Here is an 18,368-nt window from a genome sequence, read left to right as displayed (position 1 = left end):
AACTGGACTCGCAGGAGAGGTCCAGATCGTAGAAAGTGAGAGTGTCAGTCCTCCTGTACTTAAGTCGGCATTGTGCCTTTTGTATTAAATTCGGATGCAATGTCTGTGCTTCATCGTCAATGAGAAGATGCAAGGTATACAGTAAACCGGAAGTGAGGCATCAGAATCTAAAACTGGACTCGCAGGAGAGGTCCAGATCGTAGAAAGTGAGAGTGTCAGTCCTCCTGTACTTAAGTCGGCATTGTGCCTTTTGTATTAAATTCGGATGCAATTTCTGTGCTTCATCGTCAATGAGAAGATGCAAGGTATACAGTAAACCGGAAGTGAGGCATCAGAATCTAAAACTGGACTCGCAGGAGAGGTCCACATCGTAGAAAGTGAGAGTGTCAGTCCTCCTGTACTTAAGTCGGCATTGTGCCTTTCGTATTAAATTCGGATGCAATTTCTGTGCTTCATCGTCAATGAGAAGATGCAAGGTATGCAGTAATCCGGAAGTGAGGCATCAGAATCTAAAACTGGACTCGCAGGAGAGGTCCAGATCGTAGAAAGTGAGAGTGTCAGTCCTCCTGTACTTAAGTCGGCATTGTGCCTTTTGTATTAAATTCGGATGCAATTTCTGTGCTTCATCGTCAATGAGAAGATGCAAGGTATACAGTAAACCGGAAGTGAGGCATCAGAATCTAAAACTGGACTCGCAGGAGAGGTCCAGATCGTAGAAAGTGAGAGTGTCAGTTCTCCTGTACTTAAATCGGCATTGTGCCTTTTGTATTAAATTCGGATGCAATTTCTGTGCTTCATCGTCAATGAGAGGATGCAAGGTATACAGTAAACCGGAAGGGAGGCATCAGAATCTAAAACTGGACTCGCAGGAGAGGTCCAGATCGTAGAAAGTGAGAGTGTCAGTCCTCCTGTACTTAAGTCGGCATTGTGCCTTTTGTATTAAATTCGGATGCAATTTCTGTGCTTCATCGTCAATGAGAAGATGCAAGGTATACAGTAAACCGGAAGTGAGGCATCAGAATCTAAAACTGGACTCGCAGGAGAGGTCCACATCGTAGAACGTGAGAGTGTCAGTCCTCCTGTACTTAAGTCGGCATTGTGCCTTTTGTATTAAATTCGGATGCAATTCCTGTGCTTCATCGTCAATGAGAAGATGCAAGGTATACAGTAAACCGGAAGTGAGGCATCAGAATCTTAAACTGGACTCGCAGGAGAGGTCCAGATCGTAGAAAGTGAGAGTGTCAGTCCTCCTGTACTTAAGTCGGCATTGTGCCTTTTGTATTAAATTCGGATGCAATTTCTGTGCTTCATCCTCAATGAGAAGATGCAAGGTATACAGTAAACCGGAAGTGAGGCATCAGAATCTAAAACTGGACTCGCAGGAGAGGTCCACATCGTAGAAAGTGAGAGTGTCAGTCCCCCTGTACTTAAGTCGGCATTGTGCCTTTTGTGTTAAATTCGGATGCAATTTCTGTGCTTCATCGTCAATGAGAAGATGCAAGGTATACAGTAAACCGGAAGTGAGGCATCAGAATCTAAAACTGGACTCGCAGGAGAGGTCCAGATCGTAGAAAGTGAGAGTGTCAGTCCTCCTGTATTTAAGTCGGCATTGTGCCTTTTGTATTAAATTCGGATGCAATTTCTGTGCTTCATCGTCAATGAGAAGATGCAAGGTATACAGTAAACCGGAAGTGAGGCATCAGAATCTAAAACTGGACTCGCAGGAGAGGTCCAGATCGTAGAAAGTGAGAGTGTCAGTCCTCCTGTACTTAAGTCGGCATTGTGCCTTTTGTATTAAATTCGGATGCAATTTCTGTGCTTCATCGTCAATGAGAAGATGCAAGGTATACAGTAAACCGGAAGTGAGGCATCAGAATCTAAAACTGGACTCGCAGGAGAGGTCCAGATCGTAGAAAGTGAGAGTGTCAGTCCTCCTGTACTTAAGTCGGCATTGTGCCTTTTGTATTAAATTCGGATGCAATTTCTGTGCTTCATCGTCAATGAGAAGATGCAAGGTATACAGTAAACCGGAAGTGAGGCATCAGAATCTAAAACTGGACTCGCAGGAGAGGTCCAGATCGTAGAAAGTGAGAGTGTCAGTCCTCCTGTACTTAAGTCGGCATTGTGCCTTTTGTATTAAATTCGGATGCAATTTCTGTGCTTCATCGTCAATGAGAAGATGCAAGGTATACAGTAAACCGGAAGTGAGGCATCAGAATCTAAAACTGGACTCGCAGGAGAGGTCCAGATCGTAGAAAGTGAGAGTGTCAGTCCTCCTGTACTTAAGTCGGCATTGTGCCTTTTGTATTAAATTCGGATGCAATTTCTGAGCTTCATCGTCAATGAGAAGATGCAAGGTATACAGTAAACCGGAAGTGAGGCATCAGAATCTAAAACTGGACTCGCAGGAGAGGTCCACATCGTAGAAAGTGAGAGTGTCAGTCCTCCTGTACTTAAGTCGGCATTGTGCCTTTTGTATTAAATTCGGATGCAATTTCTGTGCTTCATCGTCAATGAGAAGATGCAAGGTATACAGTAAACCGGAAGTGAGGCATCAGAATCTAAAACTGGACTCGCAGGAGAGGTCCAGATCGTAGAAAGTGAGAGTGTCAGTCCTCCTGTACTTAAGTCGGCATTGTGCCTTTTGTATTAAATTCGGATGCAATTTCTGTGCTTCATCGTCAATGAGAAGATGCTAGGTATACAGTAAACCGGAAGTGAGGCATCAGAATCTAAAACTGGACTCGCAGGAGAGGTCCAGATCGTAGAAAGTGAGAGTGTCAGTCCTCCTGTACTTAAGTCGGCATTGTGCCTTTTGTATTAAATTCGGATGCAATTTCTGTGCTTCATCGTCAATGAGAAGATGCAGGGTATACAGTAAACCGGAAGTGAGGCATCAGAATCTAAAACTGGACTCGCAGGAGAGGTCCAGATCGTAGAAAGTGAGAGTGTCAGTCCTCCTGTACTTAAGTCGGCATTGTGCCTTTTGTATTAAATTCGGATGCAATTTCTGTGCTTCATCGTCAATGAGAAGATGCAAGGTATACAGTAAACCGGAAGTGAGGCATCAGAATCTAAAACTGGACTCGCAGGAGAGGTCCAGATCGTAGAAAGTGAGAGTGTCAGTCTTCCTGTACTTAAGTCGGCATTGTGCCTTTTGTATTAAATTCGGATGCAATTTCTGTGCTTCATCGTCAGTGAGAAGATGCAAGGTATACAGTAAACCGGAAGTGAGGCATCAGAATCTAAAACTGGACTCGCGGGAGAGGTCCAGATCGTAGAAAGTGAGAGTGTCAGTCCTCCTGTACTTAAGTCGGCATTGTGCCTTTTGTGTTAAATTCGGATGCAATTTCTGTGCTTCATCGTCAATGAGAAGATGCAAGGTATACAGTAAACCGGAAGTGAGGCATCAGAATCTAAAACTGGACTCGCAGGAGAGGTCCAGATCGTAGAAAGTGAGAGTGTCAGTCCTCCTGTACTTAAGTCGGCATTGTGCCTTTTGTATTAATTTCGGATGCAATTTCTGTGCTTCATCGTCAATGAGAAGATGCAAGGTATACAGTAAACCGGAAGTGAGGCATCAGAATCTAAAACTGGACTCGCAGGAGAGGTCCAGATCGTAGAAAGTGAGAGTGTCAGTCCTCCTGTACTTAAGTCGGCATTGTGCCTTTTGTATTAAATTCGGATGCAATTTCTGTGCTTCATCGTCAATGAGAAGATGCAAGGTATACAGTAAACCGGAAGTGAGGCATCAGAATCTAAAACTGGACTCGCAGGAGAGGTCCAGATCGTAGAAAGTGAGAGTGTCAGTCCTCCTGTACTTAAGTCGGCATTGTGCCTTTTGTATTAAATTCGGATGCAATTTCTGTGCTTCATCGTCAATGAGAAGATGCAAGGTATACAGTAAACCGGAAGTGAGGCATCAGAATCTAAAACTGGACTCGCAGGAGAGGTCCACATCGTAGAAAGTGACAGTGTCAGTCCTCCTGTACTTAAGTCGGCATTGTGCCTTTTGTATTAAATTCGGATGCAATTTCTGTGCTTCATCGTCAATGAGAAGATGCAAGGTATACAGTAAACCGGAAGTGAGGCATCAGAATCTAAAACTGGACTCGCAGGAGAGGTCCAGATCGTAGAAAGTGAGTGTGTCAGTCCTCCTGTACTTAAGTCGGAATTGTGCCTTTTGTATTAAATTCGGATGCAATTTCTGTGCTTCATCGTCAATGAGCAGATGCAAGGTATACAGTAAACCGGAAGTGAGGCATCAGAATCTAAAACTGGACTCGCAGGAGAGGTCCACATCGTAGAAAGTGAGAGTGTCAGTCCTCCTGTACTTAAGTCGGTATTGTGCCTTTTGTGTTAAATTCGGATGCAATTTCTGTGCTTCATCGTCAATGAGAAGATGCAAGGTATACAGTAAACCGGAAGTGAGGCATCAGAATCTAAAACTGGACTCGCAGGAGAGGTCCAGATCGTAGAAAGTGAGAGTGTCAGTCGTCCTGTACTTAAGTCCGCATTGTGCCTTTCGTATTAAATTCGGATGCAATTTCTGTGCTTCATCGTCAATGAGAAGATGCAAGGTATACAGTAAACCGGAAGTGAGGCATCAGAATCTAAAACTGGACTAGCAGGAGAGGTCCAGATCGTAGAAAGTGAGAGTGTCAGTCCTCCTGTACTTAAGTCGGCATTGTGCCTTTTGTATTAAATTCGGATGCAATTTCTGTGCTTCATCGTCAATGAGAAGATGCAAGGTATACAGTAAACCGGAAGTGAGGCATCAGAATCTTAAACTGGACTCGCAGGAGAGGTCCAGATCGTAGAAAGTGAGAGTGTCAGTCCTCCTGTACTTAAGTCGGCATTGTGCCTTTTGTATTAAATTCGGATGCAATTTCTGTGCTTCATCCTCAATGAGAAGATGCAAGGTATACAGTAAACCGGAAGTGAGGCATCAGAATCTAAAACTGGACTCGCAGGAGAGGTCCACATCGTAGAAAGTGAGAGTGTCAGTCCCCCTGTACTTAAGTCGGCATTGTGCCTTTTGTGTTAAATTCGGATGCAATTTCTGTGCTTCATCGTCAATGAGAAGATGCAAGGTATACAGTAAACCGGAAGTGAGGCATCAGAATCTAAAACTGGACTCGCAGGAGAGGTCCAGATCGTAGAAAGTGAGAGTGTCAGTCCTCCTGTATTTAAGTCGGCATTGTGCCTTTTGTATTAAATTCGGATGCAATTTCTGTGCTTCATCGTCAATGAGAAGATGCAAGGTATACAGTAAAACCGGAAGTGAGGCATCAGAATCTAAAACTGGACTCGCAGGAGAGGTCCAGATCGTAGAAAGTGAGAGTGTCAGTCCTCCTGTACTTAAGTCGGCATTGTGCCTTTTGTATTAAATTCGGATGCAATTTCTGTGCTTCATCGTCAATGAGAAGATGCAAGGTATACAGTAAACCGGAAGTGAGGCATCAGAATCTAAAACTGGACTCGCAGGAGAGGTCCAGATCGTAGAAAGTGAGAGTGTCAGTCCTCCTGTACTTAAGTCGGCATTGTGCCTTTCGTATTAAATTCGGATGCAATTTCTGTGCTTCATCGTGAATGAGAAGATGCAAGGTATACAGTAAACCGGAAGTGAGGCATCAGAATCTAAAACTGGACTCGCAGGAGAGGTCCAGATCGTAGAAAGTGAGAGTGTCAGTCCTCCTGTACTTAAGTCGGCATTGTGCCTTTTGTATTAAATTCGGATGCAATTTCTGTGCTTCATCGTCAATGAGAAGATGCAAGGTATACAGTAAACCGGAAGTGAGGCATCAGAATCTAAAACTGAACTCGCAGGAGAGGTCCAGATCGTAGAAAGTGAGAGTGTCAGTCCTCCTGTACTTAAGTCGGCATTGTGCCTTTTGTATTAAATTGGGATGCAATTTCTGTGCTTCATCGTCAATGAGAAGATGCAAGGTATACAGTAAACCGGAAGTGAGGCATCAGAATCTAAAACTGGACTCGCAGGAGAGGTCCAGATCGTAGAAAGTGAGAGTGTCAGTCCTCCTGTACTTAAGTCGGCATTGTGCCTTTTGTATTAAATTCGGATGCAATTTCTGAGCTTCATCGTCAATGAGAAGATGCAAGGTATACAGTAAACCGGAAGTGAGGCATCAGAATCTAAAACTGGACTCGCAGGAGAGGTCCAGATCGTAGAAAGTGAGAGTGTCAGTCCTCCTGTACTTAAGTCGGCATTGTGCCTTTTGTATTAAATTCGGATGCAATTTCTGTGCTTCATCGTCAATGAGAAGATGCAGGGTATACAGTAAACCGGAAGTGAGGCATCAGAATCTAAAACTGGACTCGCAGGAGAGGTCCAGATCGTAGAAAGTGAGAGTGTCAGTCCTCCTGTACTTAAGTCGGCATTGTGCCTTTTGTGTTAAATTCGGATGCAATTTCTGTGCTTCATCGTCAATGAGAAGATGCAAGGTATACAGTAAACCGGAAGTGAGGCATCAGAATCTAAAACTGGACTCGCAGGAGAGGTCCAGATCGTAGAAAGTGAGAGTGTCAGTCTTCCTGTACTTAAGTCGGCATTGTGCCTTTTGTATTAAATTCGGATGCAATTTCTGTGCTTCATCGTCAGTGAGAAGATGCAAGGTATACAGTAAACCGGAAGTGAGGCATCAGAATCTAAAACTGGACTCGCGGGAGAGGTCCAGATCGTAGAAAGTGAGAGTGTCAGTCCTCCTGTACTTAAGTCGGCATTGTGCCTTTTGTGTTAAATTCGGATGCAATTTCTGTGCTTCATCGTCAATGAGAAGATGCAAGGTATACAGTAAACCGGAAGTGAGGCATCAGAATCTAAAACTGGACTCGCAGGAGAGGTCCAGATCGTAGAAAGTGAGAGTGTCAGTCCTCCTGTATTTAAGTCGGCATTGTGCCTTTTGTATTAAATTCGGATGCAATTTCTGTGCTTCATCGTCAATGAGAAGATGCAAGGTATACAGTAAACCGGAAGTGAGGCATCAGAATCTAAAACTGGACTCGCAGGAGAGGTCCAGATCGTAGAAAGTGAGAGGGTCAGTCCTCCTGTACTTAAGTCGGCATTGTGCCTTTTGTATTAAATTCGGATGCAATTTCTGTGCTTCATCGTCAATGAGAAGATGCAAGGTATACAGTAAACCGGAAGTGAGGCATCAGAATCTAAAACTGGACTCGCAGGAGAGGTCCAGATCGTAGAAAGTGAGAGTGTCAGTCCTCCTGTACTTAAGTCGGCATTGTGCCTTTTGTATTAAATTCGGATGCAATTTCTGTGCTTCATCGTCAATGAGAAGATGCAAGGTATACAGTAAACCGGAAGTGAGGCATCAGAATCTAAAACTGGACTCGCAGGAGAGGTCCAGATCGTAGAAAGTGAGAGTGTCAGTCCTCCTGTACTTCAGTCGGCATTGTGCCTTTTGTATTAAATTCGGATGCAATTTCTGTGCTTCATCGTCAATGAGAAGATGCAAGGTATACAGTAAACCGGAAGTGAGGCATCAGAATCTAAAACTGGACTCGCAGGAGAGGTCCAGATCGTAGAAAGTGAGTGTGTCAGTCCTCCTGTACTTAAGTCGGCATTGTGCCTTTTGTATTAAATTCGGATGCAATTTCTGTGCTTCATCGTCAATGAGCAGATGCAAGGTATACAGTAAACCGGAAGTGAGGCATCAGAATCTAAAACTGGACTCGCAGGAGAGGTCCACATCGTAGAAAGTGAGTGTGTCAGTCCTCCTGTACTTAAGTCGGCATTGTGCCTTTTGTGTTAAATTCGGATGCAATTTCTGTGCTTCATCGTCAATGAGAAGATGCAAGGTATACAGTAAACCGGAAGTGAGGCATCAGAATCTAAAACTGGACTCGCAGGAGAGGTCCAGATCGTAGAAAGTGAGAGTGTCAGTCGTCCTGTACTTAAGTCCGCATTGTGCCTTTTGTATTAAATTCGGATGCAATTTCTGTGCTTCATCGTCAATGAGAAGATGCAAGGTATACAGTAAACCGGAAGTGAGGCATCAGAATCTAAAACTGGACTCGCAGGAGAGGTCCAGATCGTAGAAAGTGAGAGTGTCAGTCCTCCTGTACTTAAGTCGGCATTGTGCCTTTTGTATTAAATTCGGATGCAATTTCTGTGCTTCATCGTCAATGAGAAGATGCAAGGTATACAGTAAACCGGAAGTGAGGCATCAGAATCTAAAACTGGACTCGCAGGAGAGGTCCAGATCGTAGAAAGTGAGAGTGTCAGTCCGCCTGTACTTAAGTCGGCATTGTGCCTTTTGTATTAAATTCGGATGCAATTTCTGTGCTTCATCGTCAATGAGAAGATGCAAGGTATACAGTAAACCGGAAGTGAGGCATCAGAATCTAAAACTGGACTCGCAGGAGAGGTCCAGATCGTAGAAAGTGAGAGTGTCAGTCCTCCTGTACTTAAGTCGGCATTGTGCCTTTTGTATTAAATTCGGATGCAATTTGTGTGCTTCATCGTCAATGAGAAGATGCAAGGTATACAGTAAACCGGAAGTGAGGCATCAGAATCTAAAACTGGACTCGCAGGAGAGGTCCAGATCGTAGAAAGTGAGAGTGTCAGTCCTCCTGTACTTAAGTCGGCATTGTGCCTTTTGTATTAAATTCGGATGCAATTTCTGTGCTTCATCGTCAATGAGAAGATGCAAGGTATACAGTAAACCGGAAGTGAGGCATCAGAATCTAAAACTGGACTCGCAGGAGAGGTCCAGATCGTAGAAAGTGAGAGTGTCAGTCCTCCTGTACTTAAGTCGGCATTGTGCCTTTTGTATTAAATTCGGATGCAATTTCTGTGCTTCATCGTCAATGAGAAGATGCAAGGTATACAGTAAACCGGAAGTGAGGCATCAGAATCTAAAACTGGACTCGCAGGAGAGGTCCACATCGTAGAAAGAGAGTGTGTCAGTCCTCCTGTACTTAAGTCGGCATTGTGCCTTTTGTATTAAATTCGGATGCAATTTCTGTACTTCATCGTCAATGAGAAGATGCAAGGTATACAGTAAACCGGAAGTGAGGCATCAGAATCTTAAACTGGACTCGCAGGAGAGGTCCAGATCGTAGAAAGTGAGAGTGTCAGTCCTCCTGTACTTAAGTCGGCATTGTGCCTTTTGTATTAAATTCGGATGCAATTTCTGTGCTTCATCCTCAATGAGAAGATGCAAGGTATACAGTAAACCGGAAGTGAGGCATCAGAATCTAAAACTGGACTCGCAGGAGAGGTCCACATCGTAGAAAGTGAGAGTGTCAGTCCCGGTGTACTTAAGTCGGCATTGTGCCTTTTGTGTTAAATTCGGATGCAATTTCTGTGCTTCATCGTCAGTGAGAAGATGCAAGGTATACAGTAAACCGGAAGTGAGGCATCAGAATCTAAAACTGGACTCGCAGGAGAGGTCCAGATCGTAGAAAGTGAGAGTGTCAGTCCTCCTGTATTTAAGTCGGCATTGTGCCTTTTGTATTAAATTCGGATGCAATTTCTGTGCTTCATCGTCAATGAGAAGATGCAAGGTATACAGTAAACCGGAAGTGAGGCATCAGAATCTAAAACTGGACTCGCAGGAGAGGTCCAGATCGTAGAAAGTGAGAGTGTCAGTCCTCCTGTACTTAAGTCGGCATTGTGCCTTTTGTATTAAATTCGGATGCAATTTCTGTGCTTCATCGTCAATGAGAAGATGCAAGGTATACAGTAAACCGGAAGTGAGGCATCAGAATCTAAAACTGGACTCGCAGGAGAGGTCCAGATCGTAGAAAGTGAGAGTGTCAGTCCTCCTGTACTTAAGTCGGCATTGTGCCTTTCGTATTAAATTCGGATGCAATTTCTGTGCTTCATCGTGAATGAGAAGATGCAAGGTATACAGTAAACCGGAAGTGAGGCATCAGAATCTAAAACTGGACTCGCAGGAGAGGTCCAGATCGTAGAAAGTGAGAGTGTCAGTCCTCCTGTACTTAAGTCGGCATTGTGCCTTTTGTATTAAATTCGGATGCAATTTCTGTGCTTCATCGTCAATGAGAAGATGCAAGGTATACAGTAAACCGGAAGTGAGGCATCAGAATCTAAAACTGGACTCGCAGGAGAGGTCCAGATCGTAGAAAGTGAGAGTGTCAGTCCTCCTGTACTTAAGTCGGCATTGTGCCTTTTGTATTAAATTCGGATGCAATTTCTGTGCTTCATCGTCAATGAGAAGATGCAAGGTATACAGTAAACCGGAAGTGAGGCATCAGAATCTAAAACTGGACTCGCAGGAGAGGTCCAGATCGTAGAAAGTGAGAGTGTCAGTCCTCCTGTACTTAAGTCGGCATTGTGCCTTTTGTATTAAATTCGGATGCAATTTCTGAGCTTCATCGTCAATGAGAAGATGCAAGGTATACAGTAAACCGGAAGTGAGGCATCAGAATCTAAAACTGGACTCGCAGGAGAGGTCCACATCGTAGAAAGTGAGAGTGTCAGTCCTCCTGTACTTAAGTCGGCATTGTGCCTTTTGTATTAAATTCGGATGCAATTTCTGTGCTTCATCGTCAATGAGAAGATGCAAGGTATACAGTAAACCGGAAGTGAGGCATCAGAATCTAAAACTGGACTCGCAGGAGAGGTCCAGATCGTAGAAAGTGAGAGTGTCAGTCCTCCTGTACTTAAGTCGGCATTGTGCCTTTTGTATTAAATTCGGATGCAATTTCTGTGCTTCATCGTCAATGAGAAGATGCTAGGTATACAGTAAACCGGAAGTGAGGCATCAGAATCTAAAACTGGACTCGCAGGAGAGGTCCAGATCGTAGAAAGTGAGAGTGTCAGTCCTCCTGTACTTAAGTCGGCATTGTGCCTTTCGTATTAAATTCGGATGCAATTTCTGTGCTTCATCGTCAATGAGAAGATGCAGGAAATACAGTAAACCGGAAGTGAGGCATCAGAATCTAAAACTGGACTCGCAGGAGAGGTCCAGATCGTAGAAAGTGAGAGTGTCAGTCCTCCTGTACTTAAGTCGGCATTGTGCCTTTTGTGTTAAATTCGGATGCAATTTCTGTGCTTCATCGTCAATGAGAAGATGCAAGGTATACAGTAAACCGGAAGTGAGGCATCAGAATCTAAAACTGGACTCGCAGGAGAGGTCCAGATCGTAGAAAGTGAGAGTGTCAGTCTTCCTGTACTTAAGTCGGCATTGTGCCTTTTGTATTAAATTCGGATGCAATTTCTGTGCTTCATCGTCAGTGAGAAGATGCAAGGTATACAGTAAACCGGAAGTGAGGCATCAGAATCTAAAACTGGACTCGCGGGAGAGGTCCAGATCGTAGAAAGTGAGAGTGTCAGTCCTCCTGTACTTAAGTCGGCATTGTGCCTTTTGTGTTAAATTCGGATGCAATTTCTGTGCTTCATCGTCAATGAGAAGATGCAAGGTATACAGTAAACCGGAAGTGAGGCATCAGAATCTAAAACTGGACTCGCAGGAGAGGTCCAGATCGTAGAAAGTGAGAGTGTCAGTCCTCCTGTACTTAAGTCGGCATTGTGCCTTTTGTATTAAATTCGGATGCAATTTCTGTGCTTCATCGTCAATGAGAAGATGCAAGGTATACAGTAAACCGGAAGTGAGGCATCAGAATCTAAAACTGGACTCGCAGGAGAGGTCCAGATCGTAGAAAGTGAGAGGGTCAGTCCTCCTGTACTTAAGTCGGCATTGTGCCTTTTGTATTAAATTCGGATGCAATTTCTGTGCTTCATCGTCAATGAGAAGATGCAAGGTATACAGTAAACCGGAAGTGAGGCATCAGAATCTAAAACTGGACTCGCAGGAGAGGTCCAGATCGTAGAAAGTGAGAGTGTCAGTCCTCCTGTACTTAAGTCGGCATTGTGCCTTTTGTATTAAATTCGGATGCAATTTCTGTGCTTCATCGTCAATGAGAAGATGCAAGGTATACAGTAAACCGGAAGTGAGGCATCAGAATCTAAAACTGGACTCGCAGGAGAGGTCCAGATCGTAGAAAGTGAGAGTGTCAGTCCTCCTGTACTTAAGTCGGCATTGTGCCTTTTGTATTAAATTCGGATGCAATTTCTGTGCTTCATCGTCAATGAGAAGATGCAAGGTATACAGTAAACCGGAAGTGAGGCATCAGAATCTAAAACTGGACTCGCAGGAGAGGTCCAGATCGTAGAAAGTGAGTGTGTCAGTCCTCCTGTACTTAAGTCGGCATTGTGCCTTTTGTATTAAATTCGGATGCAATTTCTGTGCTTCATCGTCAATGAGCAGATGCAAGGTATACAGTAAACCGGAAGTGAGGCATCAGAATCTAAAACTGGACTCGCAGGAGAGGTCCACATCGTAGAAAGTGAGTGTGTCTCTCCTCCTGTACTTAAGTCGGCATTGTGCCTTTTGTGTTAAATTCGGATGCAATTTCTGTGCTTCATCGTCAATGAGAAGATGCAAGGTATACAGTAAACCGGAAGTGAGGCATCAGAATCTAAAACTGGACTCGCAGGAGAGGTCCAGATCGTAGAAAGTGAGAGTGTCAGTCGTCCTGTACTTAAGTCCGCATTGTGCCTTTCGTATTAAATTCGGATGCAATTTCTGTGCTTCATCGTCAATGAGAAGATGCAAGGTATACAGTAAACCGCAAGTGAGGCATCAGAATCTAAAACTGGACTCGCAGGAGAGGTCCAGATCGTAGAAAGTGAGAGTGTCAGTCCTCCTGTACTTAAGTCGGCATTGTGCCTTTTGTATTAAATTCGGATGCAATTTCTGTGCTTCATCGTCAATGAGAAGATGCAAGGTATACAGTAAACCGGAAGTGAGGCATCAGAATCTAAAACTGGACTCGCAGGAGAGGTCCAGATCGTAGAAAGTGAGAGTGTCAGTCCGCCTGTACTTAAGTCGGCATTGTGCCTTTTGTATTAAATTCGGATGCAATTTCTGTGCTTCATCGTCAATGAGAAGATGCAAGGTATACAGTAAACCGGAAGTGAGGCATCAGAATCTAAAACTGGACTCGCAGGAGAGGTCCAGATCGTAGAAAGTGAGAGTGTCAGTCCTCCTGTACTTAAGTCGGCATTGTGCCTTTTGTATTAAATTCGGATGCAATTTGTGTGCTTCATCGTCAATGAGAAGATGCAAGGTATACAGTAAACCGGAAGTGAGGCATCAGAATCTAAAACTGGACTCGCAGGAGAGGTCCAGATCGTAGAAAGTGAGAGTGTCAGTCCTCCTGTACTTAAGTCGGCATTGTGCCTTTTGTATTAAATTCGGATGCAATTTCTGTGCTTCATCGTCAATGAGAAGATGCAAGGTATACAGTAAACCGGAAGTGAGGCATCAGAATCTAAAACTGGACTCGCAGGAGAGGTCCAGATCGTAGAAAGTGAGAGTGTCAGTCCTCCTGTACTTAAGTCGGCATTGTGCCTTTTGTATTAAATTCGGATGCAATTTCTGTGCTTCATCGTCAATGAGAAGATGCAAGGTATACAGTAAACCGGAAGTGAGGCATCAGAATCTAAAACTGGACTCGCAGGAGAGGTCCACATCGTAGAAAGTGAGAGTGTCAGTCCTCCTGTACTTAAGTCGGCATTGTGCCTTTTGTATTAAATTCGGATGCAATCTCTGTGCTTAATCGTCAATGAGAAGATGCAAGGTATACAGTAAACCGGAAGTGAGGCATCAGAATCTAAAACTGGACTCCCAGGAGAGGTCCACATCGTAGAAAGAGAGTGTGTCAGTCCTCCTGTACTTAAGTCGGCATTGTGCCTTTTGTATTAAATTCGGATGCAATTTCTGTACTTCATCGTCAATGAGAAGATGCAAGGTATACAGTAAACCGGAAGTGAGGCATCAGAATCTTAAACTGGACTCGCAGGAGAGGTCCAGATCGTAGAAAGTGAGAGTGTCAGTCCTCCTGTACTTAAGTCGGCATTGTGCCTTTTGTATTAAATTCGGATGCAATTTCTGTGCATCATCGTCAATGGGCAGATGCAAGGTATACTGTAAACCGGAAGTGAGGCATCAGAATCTAAAACTGGACTCGCAGGAGAGGTCCACATCGTAGAAAGTGAGAGTGTCAGTCCTCCTGTACTTAAGTCGGCATTGTGCCTTTTGTGTTAAATTCCGATGCAATTTCTGTGCTTCATCGTCAATGAGAAGATGCAAGGTATACAGTAAACCGGAAGTGAGGCATCAGAATCTAAAACTGGACTCGCAGGAGAGGTCAAGATCGTAGAAAGTGAGAGTGTCAGTCCTCCTGTACTTAAGTCGGCATTGTGCCTTTCGTATTAAATTCGGATGCAATTTCTGTGCTTCATCGTCAATGAGAAGATGCAAGGTATACAGTAAACCGGAAGTGAGGCATCAGAATCTAAAACTGGACTCGCAGGAGAGGTCCAGATCGTAGATAGTGAGAGTGTCAGTCCTCCTGTACTTAAGTCGGCATTGTGCCTTTTGTATTAAATTCGGATGCAATTTCTGTGCTTCATCGTCAATGAGAAGATGCAAGGGATACAGTAAACCGGAAGTGAGGCATCAGAATCTAAAACTGGACTCGCAGGAGAGGTCCAGATCGTAGAAAGTGAGAGTGTCAGTCCTCCTGTACTTAAGTCGGCATTGTGCCTTTTGTATTAAATTCGGATGCAATTTCTGTGCTTCATCGTCAATGAGAAGATGCAAGGTATACAGTAAACCGGAAGTGAGGCATCAGAATCTAAAACTGGACTCGCAGGAGAGGTCCAGATCGTAGAAAGTGAGAGTGTCAGTCCTCCTGTACTTAAGTCGGCATTGTGCCTTTTGTATTAAATTCGGATGCAATTTCTGTGCTTCATCGTCAATGAGAAGATGCAAGGTTTACAGTAAACCGGAAGTGAGGCATCAGAATCTAAAACTGGACTCGCAGGAGAGGTCCAGATCGTAGAAAGTGAGAGTGTCAGTCCTCCTGTACTTAAGTCGGCATTGTGCCTTTTGTATTAAATTCGGATGCAATTTCTGTGCTTCATCGTCAATGAGAAGATGCAAGGTATACAGTAAACCGGAAGTGATGCATCAGAATCTAAAACTGGACTCGCAGGAGAGGTCCAGATCGTAGAAAGTGAGAGTGTCAGTCCTCCTGTACTTAAGTCGGCATTGTGCCTTTTGTATTAAATTCGGATGCAATTTCTGTGCTTCATCGTCAATGAGAAGATGCAAGGTATACAGTAAACCGGAAGTGAGGCATCAGAATCTATAACTGGACTCGCAGGAGAGGTCCAGATCGTAGAAAGTGAGAGTGTCAGCCCTCCTTTACTTAAGTCGGCATTGTGCCTTTTGTATTAAATTCGGATGCAATTTCTGTGCTTCATCGTCAATGAGAAGATGCAAGGTATACAGTAAACCGGAAGTGAGGCATCAGAATTAAAAACTGGACTCGCAGGAGAGGTCCACATCGTAGAAAGTGAGAGTGTCAGTCCTCCTGTACTTAAGTCGGCATTGTGCCTTTTGTATTAAATTCGGATGCAATTTCTGTGCTTCATCGTCAATGAGAAGATGCAAGGTATACAGTAAACCGGAAGTGAGGCATAAGAATCTAACACTGGACTCGCAGGAGAGGTCCAGATCGTAGAAAGTGAGAGTGTCAGTCCTCCTGTACTTAAGTCGGCATTGTGCCTTTTGTATTAAATTCGGATGCAATTTCTGTGCTTCATCGTCAATGAGAAGATGCAAGGTATACAGTAAACCGGAAGTGAGGCATCAGAATCTAAAACTGGACTCGCAGGAGAGGTCCAGATCGTAGAAAGTGAGAGTGTCAGTCCTCCTGTACTTAAGTCGGCATTGTGCCTTTTGTATTAAATTCGGATGCAATTTCTGTGCTTCATCGTCAATGAGAAGATGCAAGGTATACAGTAAACCGGAAGTGAGGCATCAGAATCTAAAACTGGACTCGCAGGAGAGGTCCAGATCGTAGAAAGTGAGAGTGTCAGTCCTCCTGTACTTAAGTCGGCATTGTGCCTTTTGTATTAAATTCGGATGCAATTTCTGTGCTTCATCGTCAATGAGAAGATGCAAGGTATACAGTAAACCGGAAGTGAGGCATCAGAATCTAAAACTGGACTCGCAGGAGAGGTCCAGATCGTAGAAAGTGAGAGTGTCAGTCCTCCTGTACTTAAGTCGGCATTGTGCCTTTTGTATTAAATTCGGATGCAATTTCTGTGCTTCATCGTCAATGAGAAGATGCAAGGTATACAGTAAACCGGAAGTGAGGCATCAGAATCTAAAACTGGACTCGCAGGAGAGGTCCAGATCGTAGAAAGTGAGAGTGTCAGTCCTCCTGTACTTAAGTCGGCATTGTGCCTTTTGTATTAAATTCGGATGCAATTTCTGTGCTTCATCGTCAATGAGAAGATGCAAGGTATACAGTAAACCTGAAGTGAGGCATCAGAATCTAAAACTGGACTCGCAGGAGAGGTCCAGATCGTAGAAAGTGAGAGTGTCAGTCCTCCTGTACTTAAGTCGGCATTGTGCCTTTTGTATTAAATTCGGATGCAATTTCTGTACTTCATCGTCAATGAGAAGATGCAAGGTATACAGTAAACCGGAAGTGGGGCATCAGAATCTTAAACTGGACTCGCAGGAGAGGTCCAGATCGTAGAAAGTGAGAGTGTCAGTCCTCCAGTACTTAAGTCGGCATTGTGCCTTTTGTATTAAATTCGGATGCAATTTCTGTGCTTCATCGTCAATGAGCAGATGCAAGGTATACAGTAAACCGGAAGTGAGGCATCAGAATCTAAAACTGGACTCGCAGGAGAGGTCCACATCGTAGAAAGTGAGAGTGTCAGTCCTCCTGTACTTAAGTCGGCATTGTGCCTTTTGTGTTAAATTCGGATGCAATTTCTGTGCTTCATCGTCAATGAGAAGATGCAAGGTATACAGTAAACCGGAAGTGAGGCATCAGAATCTAAAACTGGACTCGCAGGAGAGGTCCAGATCGTAGAAAGTGAGAGTGTCAGTCCTCCTGTACTTAAGTCGGCATTGTGCCTTTTGTATTAAATTCGGATGCAATTTCTGTGCTTCATCGTCAATGAGAAGATGCAAGGTATACAGTAAACCGGAAGTGAGGCATCAGAATCTAAAACTGGACTCGCAGGAGAGGTCCAGATCGTAGAATGTGAGAGTGTCAGTCCTCCTGTACTTACGTCGGCAATGTGCCTTTTGTATTAAATTCGGATGCAATTTCTGTGCTTCATCGTCAATGAGCAGATGCAAGGTATACAGTAAACCGGAAGTGAGGCATCAGAATCTAAAACTGGACTCGCAGGAGAGGTCCACATCGTAGAAAGTGAGAGTGTCAGTCCTCCTGTACTTAAGTCGGCATTGTGCCTTTTGTGTTAAATTCGGATGCAATTTCTGTGCTTCATCGTCAATGAGAAGATGCAAGGTATACAGTAAACCGGAAGTGAGGCATCAGAATCTAAAACTGGACTCGCAGGAGAGGTCCAGATCGTAGAAAGTGAGAGTGTCAGTCCTCCTGTACTTAAGTCGGCATTGTGCCTTTTGTATTAAATTCGGATGCAATTTCTGTGCTTCATCGTCAATGAGAAGATGCAAGGTATACAGTAAACCGGAAGTGAGGCATCAGAATCTAAAACTGGACTCGCAGGAGAGGTCCAGATCGTAGAATGTGAGAGTGTCAGTCCTCCTGTACTTACGTCGGCAATGTGCCTTTTGTATTAAATTCGGATGCAATTTCTGTGCTTCATCGTCAATGAGAAGATGCAAGGTATACAGTAAACCGGAAGTGAGGCATCAGAATCTAAAACTGGACTCGCAGGAGAGGTCCAGATCGTAGAATGTGAGAGTGTCAGTCCTCCTGTACTTACGTCGGCAATGTGCCTTTTGTATTAAATTCGGATGCAATTTCTGTGCTTCATCGTCAATGAGAAGATGCAAGGTATACAGTAAACCGGAAGTGAGGCATCAGAATTAAAAACTGGACTCGCAGGAGAGGTCCAGATCGTAGAAAGTGAGAGTGTCAGTCCTCCTGTACTTAAGTCGACATTGTGCCTTTTGTATTAAATTCGGAAGCAATTTCTGTGCTTCATCGTCAATGAGAAGGTGCAAGGTATACAGTAAACCGGAAGTGAGGCATCAGAATCTAAAACTGGACTCGCAGGAGAGGTCCAGATCGTAGAAAGTGAGAGTGTCAGTCCTCCTGTACTTAAGTCGGCATTGTGCCTTTTGTATTAAATTCGGATGCAATTTCTGTGCTTCATCGTCAATGAGAAGATGCAAGGTATACAGTAAACCGGAAGTGAGGCATCAGAATCTAAAACTGGACTCGCAGGAGAGGTCCAGATCGTAGAAAGTGAGAGTGTCAGTCCTCCTGTACTTAAGTCGGCA

Source organism: Schistocerca serialis, chromosome 10, assembly GCF_023864345.2.
Source record: "Schistocerca serialis cubense isolate TAMUIC-IGC-003099 chromosome 10, iqSchSeri2.2, whole genome shotgun sequence".
NCBI lineage: Eukaryota > Metazoa > Arthropoda > Insecta > Orthoptera > Acrididae > Schistocerca > Schistocerca serialis.
Note: the sequence above shows the minus strand (reverse complement) of the source record.